The following is an 11515-nucleotide window of genomic DNA, read 5'->3' as shown; positions in this document are numbered from 1 at the left end:
AGTAATCTTTTAAAAAGAGAATCATATATGCTGCCTTCTGATCAAAATCCTCCAATGACTTCCTACATCACCTGTAATTCAAAGCTGTTCATTATCATGGCACTCTGGGCCCTGAATCACCCAGGCTTCTGTGACTCTATTCTTCTCTCTTGGCAGCCATTGGAGCCACACACATCTCCAGGCTGTTCCTCAAGTACTTCAGACAGGCTTCCACTTCAGAGCTGTGGTCTTGCTGTGTGATGGCTGGCAACCTCTTCCCCACAAATCCTGGATGCTCTTTTTCTCCTCACCTTAAAGTGATGAAAGAGTCATAGTCTCCAAGGCAGCATCTTCTTAAACACTGAATTTGGAAAAGCAACTCTTCTTATCCCAATTTGATACTATTTTCTTTTCTTCTTCCTATTCCATCTGTCTTCTCCATATCTTTATCCTACCTGATATCATGCACAGATCCTTTTTTTTCTGCTCCCTTTTGCAACCTCTGAAGCAATAATAGGAAATGTCCATTTTAGGCCATAATTTTATACTTGTAGGCAAGAAGAGCACCTGGAATACAAGAGCTAACACAAGTGGAGAATGCAAGAAGATGCAGAGATGTGCAGGTAGTAAGTTGAGGGTCTCTTCAACTGACAGGTTCTTTTTATTTTATTTTTTTCATTTTTCCATTTTCTGTGAAGGGTAACTACACATGGAAGCTTATGGGAGATTGGTAGAGGAAGGAATCTATTTTCCTTTGAGTCTTAAATCAGAAGCAAACTGTATGTCATCATTCGGATGTAATGAGAGAGTTCTTGTTATTCCAGCTGAAGAAAGAGGCAAAGGAGCAGAAAACATAAGTAAAAAAATGAAAATAACTGATACTTCAATAGATTGAGCACCAGAAAACCAAATAAATAGGTCACATCCATTCCCATAATTTCAAAAAGTCCAGGTAGCCAGTTCTGTGTAGGACATTTCACGGGGTAATACTTGATATGAAGACTGTTAAACTTAAGAAATGTAAGTTGTCATTGAACACTTAACAGTTTGGAGGCTATAAACTCAGAAATGCAATATTAAAATAAAGAGACAATGTTCTAAATAGTGAATGGCATTTACCAAGAAAAACATGGGATTAGAAAGGAATATCAACAAATAGTAGGTCATCTCTAGAATGAGTGAGATCCAAGTTGGACCAGGCAGGGGGGAAGAACAACTAGAGGCTGTATATTCTAAAAATTCAGCAGATATTTGGCCCATAAAATATCTTAGAAAATTGTGTAGGTGAAATTCTTTTTTTTAGTTTTTTCTTTTGCTTTGTTTATTATATTTTATTGTTAAACATATTATATATAACAGTGGGATCATTTGTAATGTGCATGTATGAATATTGCCTAATGAATGTCACTGCTATGGTAGGTACAGTTCTAAAACAGCAGCCTTCTCCAAAGTTTCCCATATTAAAGCAGAACTGAAATGATGAATATAACAATCAGGACTTTATTTTACCTTGAGTGGCAAAAGAGATTTTTCTTGTGTGAAAAATTTTTAAATGTAATTAAGGTTACTAATCAGTTAACTTTTAGTTAGCAGAAATATCTCATTGGACATAATCTGATCTTTAGAACTCTCTATAAGCAAGGTTAAACTTTCTGGTTTTCTCAGGTTCATTGAACAGGGAGACATCTGAGAGATTCCAAATATGAGATGGATTTGAACAGCTGTCACTTGTACAGAAAGAGTGGTCCTGCAATAAGAAATACAGGCAGCTAATTGCAGTACTCAGCTGACAGCCAGCAAGGAAGCAGGTTCATCCTATAACTATCAGAAAATGAATTATGTCAACTATTTGAATGTCCTTTGAAGCAAATTCTTCCCTGGAACCTCCAATGAGTCCAAATTTATCAGCATCTTTATTACTGCCTTTTGAGAACTAAAGCACAGAACTTTGGTGAACCAAACTTACATTTTTTATTTCAGTTTTATTTTTTTCTTTAAATTTTATATTGTTACCCACACATAATAATAATAATAATAATAATAATAATAATAATAATAAATATTTAAGAGGAACAATATGACATTGTTATTTATATGTACATTGTTAGTGATCAGTGCAGATTCATTAATATGTACATCACTTTTAATTTTTATCATCTCTTGGGGATAAGTACATTAAAATTCCCCTCTTCTAACAATTTTGAAGTATGCAACATATTTTTGTCAGTCTGCTGTGCCATATTCAACAGAACTTATTCCTCCTATTAAACAATAGCATTGCTCCAATGGATTCATGTTCCCCTCCCTCTGCCTCCCATGCTATCCAGCCTCTGGTAAATACTCTTCTTAACATCCATGAGATTGATATTTTATATTTCTGTTATGAGTGGTATTATGCAGTGTTCGTCTTTCTGTGTCTGACTTATTTCATTAACATGTGAGTTAACAAATGAGAGTTGTTCAATTCATCAAGTTCGTAATAATTTATTGCACACAAATTGAAAATTAATGTAATAACTTTCTTTGATTTCAAAATAGAAGTTATCAATTTACTTGATGATCTAAAAACTGGGAAAATTTGGAGATTTCCTGTAAGGCATAATCAGCTACTAACTTTAGATTTAACATAGTCATTCAAAATGCTACTTTCACCCTAGATATACAAATCCTTTAAGGAAAACATAACTATTTTAGCTTTATTCTCTTCTCTAGACCATCCTGGTTTGTATTCTCACATTTAAAATTTTTTTTCTACCTTTGTCTGGACCGTATAAAAAGACATTTTTTGTACTATTTCATTACATATTTTTAGGTGATGCATATTTATACGCTTAATAATATACATTTGAGTATATATGGTCTATAAATTATATTTTCAGAGTATAATCACAATTTTTAGCCACAATCTTTAGTAATCTTCAAAACCTCTCAAGTTCTGTGTTGTAGCCACATTGAAACTTAAATTTTTCAATTAGAAATGAAAAGTGTCTATTTTAATTACTATCTGCAAAACTAGCGACACAATACTTCTTACACAGCATTTTCAATAACAAGGTTTAAAATAAGAATCTACTTAGAAAGTTTGGAAGAAAGCATCATGCCCATGAAAGGTTTAAACTTTATAATAGTGAAAACTGAGTATTTAAAGATCAATATGAGAGACCAGTGTTTTTAAATGTTGTACATATTTCCAGGGAGCTATAAAAAGATTAACTTCAAATCAATGTGTCCCATTCCCTAAGTTTACAGGGGAAGCGAAGGTTCACATGCAAGAGAACAATCTGGAAATGCTAAACTAAATGGTGTACCATGGTTGGTTGTAATGAGATTCTAATAAGGAGGCAAATAGCTGTCAAAGTTGCTCAGGTTTCATGATAAGAAGGGTGCCAGGAACGTTTTGGGTAGGTGTTTAACCTACATAAAATGCTCAGTGCTGAGCTCTTCATCTTGGTAAGGAGAAAAATATCTATGAATTTTAAGCAGTCTTGACCACACCATCTTCAGGGCAAAATGCTTGTCAATGTGTGATCTGAAAATAGTACAATCAAGCACATTGAAAATTCAGCAGTTTTTCTCATAGGAATGGTTGTCTTCCTGACAAGCAAACACCCGGTCTTATTTTGGCCTGGGGATTTGTTTTGATAGAAAAGTTTATTTACTCCAAATAAATCTTATAAACTATGAAAATGAATGAGAACTTCAAAGATAATATCTATGCAAAATGCACAAAATGCCCGATTATTCTTTTTGATTGCTTTCTTTAAACAAGGTCCGAATTACTCACCATTCAAATTAGTTTGAGACTTCTGTATGCGGATTTCCTGATTTTTTTTTTTAAACACACGGATTATGTCAACACAGGATTCTATGCCAGGACAGCAGAAAAAATGTGAGGGCCATGTGAATATTTGTTGATAAGGAACAAGATCCTCTTTTCCTTTATTTTTTACTTCATTACATAAGTAATGCATTGTTAGGAATCCAAACAAAGGAAAATATAAGTACTTTTAGAATAAAGGTATTATTACATGTATTCCTAGAATATCAACACAGCCGTGAAGGTAAAATGTACACCTACTATATGCATATTAAAATGAGATTACTAAAATTTGACACCTCTGTTGTATTAGAAATATTAGCATGTGAATTATGAGCTAAACTGTGTAGTAAAATAAACACAAGGGGAAGGGTGTGGGGATGGGAAGGACCGTGGAATGAGGTAGACATTATTACCCTATATACATGTATGATTACACCACTGGTGTGACTCTGCACCATGCACAGCCAGAGGAAGGAGAAGTCCTGCTCCATTTGTGTACAAGGTGTCAAAATGCATTCTACTGTCATGTATGACTAATTAGAACCAACTTTTTTAAAAAAGTAAAGACAAATAACAATAGAAAAACTTAAGTGGTGAAACCTTAATAGTTCTTTTACAGAAATGTCATATTTTCTCTGGGGGTACATGGGTGATGTATGTGGCACATTGTTTTGTTGTCCTAGATCTAATCTGATGAGAAGAACAATTTTACCTTCTGTGGGTAAATCGTGTCATTGCTTTGTGCAAACATTCCAAGAGCAAATCTCACTTAGAATAAAAGCTGAAGTCCTACAACATTCACAAGCATGGACCGCTCCGGCTCTTCTCCCACTTTCTCTCTCTCTCCAGTGTAGACATCCTGCCCTGGGTGCGGTACCTACAAAGACTGAGCTCCCACAAAGGGCTCTCTGAATTACACTCTTCTGTCTGGATTGCTTGCCTCCAGAGCAGCCACTGGATGATAAATTAATTTCATTAAGATGAAGAAGTATGCTCAAATGTCACCCAGAAAGAACTTTCTTTTGCACCATTTTCAAGAACCATCCTGCCTGCTCTGGCCTCCCATCTTCTCTCTCTACTATTTGTTACAATGTGGATTTTGAATGTTGTTTCGTAAAGGCTCATGTGTTAAAGTCCTGGTCCCCAGTGTGTGGTGCTATCGGGAAGTGATAGGACCTTAGGAGATAGGGCTAGGGACAGGAAGTTTAGACAAATGGGATGTCCTCTTGAAGAGGTGAGTGGGATCCTGGCCTCTTCCCCATTTGATGTGCTTCCCAGCCTATATAAAGTGAATGGGCCTCCTGTGGAATGTGATCCCACTATGATGTATTGCTCCATAACAGGCTCAAAGCAACAGGGTCAAGTGAAAATGAACTGAAAACTTTGAAACCAAAACCAAAATAAACCTTTTCCTCTTTTAATTTGATTATCTCAGGTATTTTGACATAGTAACATAAAGCCGACTAATATACTCATCTTTTTCCCTGTTTTCTTTCTCTCCATAGAATTTATTTACATCTGACATAGTTATATACATAATGTATTTGTATTTTATTTGGTCTCTTTATTAAAGATAGTGTAACACGCCAGTTTTAGGAGTGCCTGTTGAATACATGTCACCCATTAAATGAATTAATATATATCACTCCTTATGAAATGTGTGTCACTTGGAAGTGTAGAAATTTCATTATTAAAACAATAATTTAGAGGAAGAAGTAACACATGTACATGGTGGCATCGAAAATGAAGGATGTGTCTCAATCAGTATGTGTTGAACTTGTATATTTACATAAAAACTGTGTTAAACTTGTATATGTATATAAAAACTTTCTTTTACTCAAAGCTGCCTGAAAAGACAGACAGGTTAGCCTCTTGTTTTAGTCAGCTTTTTCACAGCTGTGAATAAAAACCCGATCAAAACAATTGTAAAAGAGTAAAATTTGAGATCTCAAGGTCTTAGTTCGTAGAAGGCGAGCTCAAATCTTTGGGGCTGAAGGTGAGGCAGAACATCATGGCAGAAGAGTGTGGCAGAGGGAAGCAGCTCACATGGTGATCAGAAACAGAAAAAGAGAGAGTCTCCACTGTCCAGATACAAAATATATTCCCCAAAGCCAGGCCCCAAATGCCCACCTTCTCCAGCCACATCCTACTTTTCTTTAGTTACCACTCAGTTAATCCCCTAAGAGATCAATTCACTGATTAGGTCAAGGCTATAAGCCAATCATTTCTCCTCCAAACTTTCCTGCATCATCTCACATGTGAGTTTTGAGGGATACCATATGCGAAACATAACACCTGTACAAACTAAAACTCATTAGTTACGGACTGAATCTTTGTACCCCCCCCCCCCCCCGATGCATACATTGAAGCCCTAATACCACTGTCCCCAAAAGCAATGGAAAATAGGTCCTTAGGGTAGAGCTCTCATGATGGGATCAGTGCCCTCCTAAGAATAGACTTTGCTCCTGTCGTGTTTCTCTGACATGTGAGGTTAGAGCAAGGCAGGAGTAGAATCCTACTGCAAAGTGAGTTGGCATACTCTTTGATCTTGGGCTTCCTGCCTCTAGAACTATGAGAACAATCTTTTGTTGTTAGAGCTACCCAGTCTATGGAATTTCTGCCTTGCATCCCCAAGTGACTAAGGCAACATTCTCACTCACTACAGAGTAAGAATGTATTTCAGACCTGAAGGATGGAGCAAGTAGTGATTGATACTTCTGGGTGGGCAGCTTTTCAGTGGACACAGTATGTTGCATAAGACTACTGAAGAAATTTCTCTCCCCAATTCTCCCTGGATTTTCTCTCTCTAATCATCCTCACACAGTGTCTCTGTTTACATACACAACATTTACTTCCCTTCCATCATGTGCTGTTCACACTCTTCACCACATACTCCTATCCTGACATCATTTAATCTGGGCAAACCACAAAACAGTCTTTTAAAATGATAAGGCCAATTACTTCCCACATGAATTAGCTGCCTCCACCATCACATTAAACTGGGTTTTCTTAACTTTTAGTACTGGAAGCATCATTGACAGTGATCAGAACACATGAATTTTCATATTTGTCCATGAAACACTTCTGCAGTAACCAAGCCTCTGAATGCTCCATGGCTGGAAGGGTTCTGAGAGCTGGATTTCAAACTGAGGGTTTACCAAGGTTCTGCTTTCTCTATGGCATCTTTCTGATGGGGTATGCCTTTGGTAACAAATGAGAGGCTTTGCTACCTTAAAATGTGTTCATTAGCTTTTCTTTCTGATTCCAGAGCACAAAATAATACGTGCTATTTGAGCTGGGCAAGCCTGTATCCAGCTCTCCCCATCACTTGGCTTCTGCTTTCTGAATTATCAGGGGCACCCAACATTGTTCCTCTTCTGTGTGTACACCATAGGACAAAGTCCACTTTAGTTTATTATGGCTGTTAAAACAAATTACCATAAACTCTCTTGGCCACTGACAAACATTCCACACTTCTGGAGGCAAAATTCCAGAATCCGTATGAATGTATTGAAATCAGGGTGCAGGCAGGCCTCTGGGGGCTCCAGGGGAGAACTTGTTCTGCCTCTTCCAGCTTCATCATTCTGTGGCTTCATCAAGCTGGTCTCCATCTCCGTCCTCCACCCCCTTCTGTTCTGTAGTATAGGACACCCCAGTCTTCTATATGACACTTACTGGATGAGGCAGGGTATCTTCATTTTTGTAGAATAGGGTTTTTCTCTGCTGACACTTGTTTTCTATAGTCTTTCCTCATCAATCAGTTACTCCAAAGAAGTATACAGAGTAAAAGCACTTCATTTACTCCACTGGACAGCAAATTTAGAATTTCTCATTTCCAGAGTTACTTCAGTGCAATTTCAATTTTAGCAGGAGGCTGTTGTCTTTTCCCCTCATTTTGAAGGCAGTGTTACATTGCTCTCAATGGGTGTTTTCCCTTTTGGGATGGAATTTGTAGTCATGAGAACCATGCCAAACTTTAGGATACAAACTTTGTATCCCTTTTACTTTACCAAGTTTTATATATATTTTAAATGCAAAATATGCTCTAACAACACCATAACTTCATGCTGTCTGACAGTCTCTATCCTGTGGCTTATAGAATTATTATCGTCAATCCATCAAAGATTTTATCATACATTTAAAAATTTTATTTATACTAGTTTACTTTAATTCTAAATCTGTGACCTTGAAAAGATTAAACAAGTAGTAAAAAACACATAGAGATATAGTGACCAATGGCATAGTTCTTCTTCTGTAATCATCCTATTCTATTACTTCATAGGGACTTGTTCATCTTCAGGGGTTTCAAAGATATTGATAATGTTCTCTCTCTTCAGATGTGTGGTGAGCATATTAAAATTCATCTGATTGGTATTCTTTTCCGGTATATATGTATTAACTATTTGGTGTATAGGACACCTCTTGAAATGTAAATAAAGTCATTGCACCTTTTCTAAAGGTGCCTTAACTAGCGTGCTGCTGTGGGGAAATGCCCAACAACTCTGACAGTCTCAACACCACTTTATTAGACATTCCTGAGGCCCCAGCCCTCTGTGGGGATTCTCAACACTGTCAGCCCTGACAGCTCAGACACTTTTTAACAGTAGTTCCTGTCAAATTTTTCTCCATGGCTTTTTCATCTTTTCCTATGCTGATTCTTTGTTTAAACTGTTGCCTTTTGCCTTTTCTCTTATTTCTTCTAAAAAATAACTTATCAGAATCAAGCTAGAAGAAAAGGGTAAACAGCCATTATCAGAGGCAGATGAACAACTTGTAGGTCCTCCTGAGGTGACAGAGAGAAGCTTCTGTGGGCTGTTCTCCTAGCTCAGATCTCCTGCAGGCTTTGGTTTACTTTAGTGTGGAGGTAGTTATGGGTGGAAGGATTTCTGCTAAGCTCTAAATGTTCCCACTGGCTATTTTAATGTGTTCCTGTATATTAATCTTTCTAAACAAAAGATACGAAAAGGATATCAGAATTGTATAAAATTATAACACATTAAATCCAGCTTAAAACAATGAAAGTTTATCTAAGATATTTGTCATGGTATCATTTGTGTATAAATTTAGTCTGATAGTATTTTTGTGTAAAGAAAAGCGTAGAGCAAATACTGTTGAATGAATAATGTCATTAAAGAGATAAACTACTTTTTAGAAAGATAAACTAGTTGAAGAAAGGGAACTAAAGAAAATTTTATGAAGAGATTTCTTATTAAACAAAGGAAGAACCTGGTAAAACACATGTGTTAAATAATTTGAAAAACAAATTGATATTAAAGGTAATGAATATTAATTCTTGTTTTTCTTTTCCCTTTTCTGTTTTCTTTTTGCTTTATACTTTGTGGAATCTGTCATTTCAAGTACACTGAAATTATTTTCATGAAAGTGAAAATTATGTAGAAAGTAAATTGTTTCTTGGCCACGACATGAGTTCAAGATGTACAGAATGAAAACCTCCAATTATGAATCCAGTTACATAATTTAGAGACCATGGTCTCTGAATCAGCCTCTCCAGGTTAAAGTTTAGCTTCTTCATCCTATTTATATGAGTTGTCAAAATGGAAAATATGTGCAATTTCAGTACCTTAGTTTCTCTATCTGATAAACAATGATAGTAACCATGATATTCTTTAACTGATCCTGAACACATTATCAAGAATCAGTAAAAAGTCATATTCCGTATTGTAAGATGTGTCAAAATGTACCATAGTGTCATATATAACTAATTAGAACAAATTTTTTAAAAAGAAAAAAGTATACACCTGATTTATCAAAATTAAAAATTCACAAAACCCCCCAAAAATCGGTGAAATGATATTTCACTGATAATATTCTTACAAAAATTTCTCACAAATAAGTAAAAACTACTTGGAAAAAGATCATAATTTATATAGAATTCCAAAGAAATTTGCTATAATATCATTGTTTAATTTGTATCACATCAACACAAGAAGAACAGTAGCTTTTATTAGTGCAACATTCTCAAGGGGGTGATTCACCTACAAGAAGACAAAACTTGAGTTGCAAAAATATTTCTTTATGTACAAAATAGACACACACCTGTGTGCATATATATATATATATATATATATATATATATATATATATCTGTGTGTGTACATATATATGTTACATAAATATACATAACATCTATGATACTAAAATTTCTTAGATTAAGAAGAAAACTTTCTTAAAAGTCACCTTGATAAAAGGACAATAATGAAAAAGGTTTGAGAACACTGATATAACCCATAGAAACAGAAAGAAAATACATATTTTATATGTACTCATAAAAGGAAAAAGTCAGCTTTTCATATTTATTTCACACAAAGAGTACACTAGTGAATTCAATGCAAGTGTTGTTGGTGGTTAATTCTCCTTGGGACTCTCACATTCCTGCATGCCTTGTGAGCAGAGGTGGACTGACATTTTTTTCTGGACTATCTTCTCCAGTATGTCTATAACGTGAGCAGCCTTGAAATACACAAGCATCTCCCTTGGAAGCAAAGAGCCAACAACTTGCTATTCAGGATAAAATCCTCATGTTCTCTTAGCATTGATACCACTCCTGCTCCTCAGCTGATGTTTGAGCAGATGTCACCTGGAAATCTAAGTTTGACTCTATGCAGGGGCTCAGAAAATTGGTGCCATTTAAGAAACTACTGATTTTCTGGCTACTGCTATTGCTGTGGGTGATTTTTTTTCCCTTTGACTGGGAAGTCTTCTGCCAGCATCCATGCATCTGAAACAGAATAATTTAGTTTACATATAGAGTAAAATTTCAGTTGTTTTAATTAGTAAAAACTATATGACTTTGATTTTAGATATTTGCTTTCTGAATTCCTACAGTGTGAAAAGCTAAGTAGCTCTTAATTTTTACAGGTGAGCAATTAATTTGGTCAAGTATAAATCACAGCATGATATTGTTTTCTGCTATTTTGAGTATTAGATGAACTGACAGTTTAGAAACTGTCTATTTGCATTATAGACCATTAGTTTTTTCCAATATTTATTTATACATAGAATAATTATTTAATCTATATGTTCTTCAAGGATTATTAGTCCCTTTAACATTAATTACAAATGTCTCAAGCAAGTGCTGACATTGTTTCTTCTTTTATAACACATTTTCCAGATAAAACATCAAAACATTTGAATATTAAAAATAAATATGTATAGTTTTACCAACTCATTCTCACATCACACAAATGATTATTTCAGCAAATCAAGTAATTTTGGTAGTCAAATTGTTCGCCCTGCATGGAGATTGTTTTCCATTCACTCCACACTGGGGAGAATTATGCTCCAAGCCTACTTACCAATTCAGGAGCTTTCTCCCACTGCCTAATTGATGATCGCCAAACTTAGATTTCTTATGTCAAGAAAAAAAAATAGCTAATTCCTACAGGATTTGGGACTGCAGTGATCCCACTTGTCTACACTTGTGTCAAATTCTGCAGTAGTTATTCTCATGACAGAGTTCATGAGGGCTTTTCTATTACATTGGATTCAAAAGTTAAGTTTCCCCCAAGGATTGCTGAATGCCAAAATGATAAGACATCAGAGAAGATATTCTTTCTTTTCTTAATAGTCCTCTTTTTACTTTGTTTCCATTGGCCTCTTTTGTAAAATTTAGCAGAAAAGGAAACATAATTTTGAAATTCTATAAAACTTGTGGATGCATAAGCTTATATTAAACTGGTTGTACTTGTTAGAGTA

The sequence above is a fragment of the Marmota monax genome, unplaced genomic scaffold (assembly GCF_021218885.2).
Source record: "Marmota monax isolate L192 unplaced genomic scaffold, Marmota_monax_Labrador192_F-V1.1 WCK01_AAM20220418_F8-fsc00039, whole genome shotgun sequence".
Taxonomy (NCBI): Eukaryota; Metazoa; Chordata; class Mammalia; order Rodentia; family Sciuridae; genus Marmota; species Marmota monax.
The sequence above is the reverse complement of the archived record's forward strand: the minus strand, read 5'-3'. Positions refer to the sequence as shown.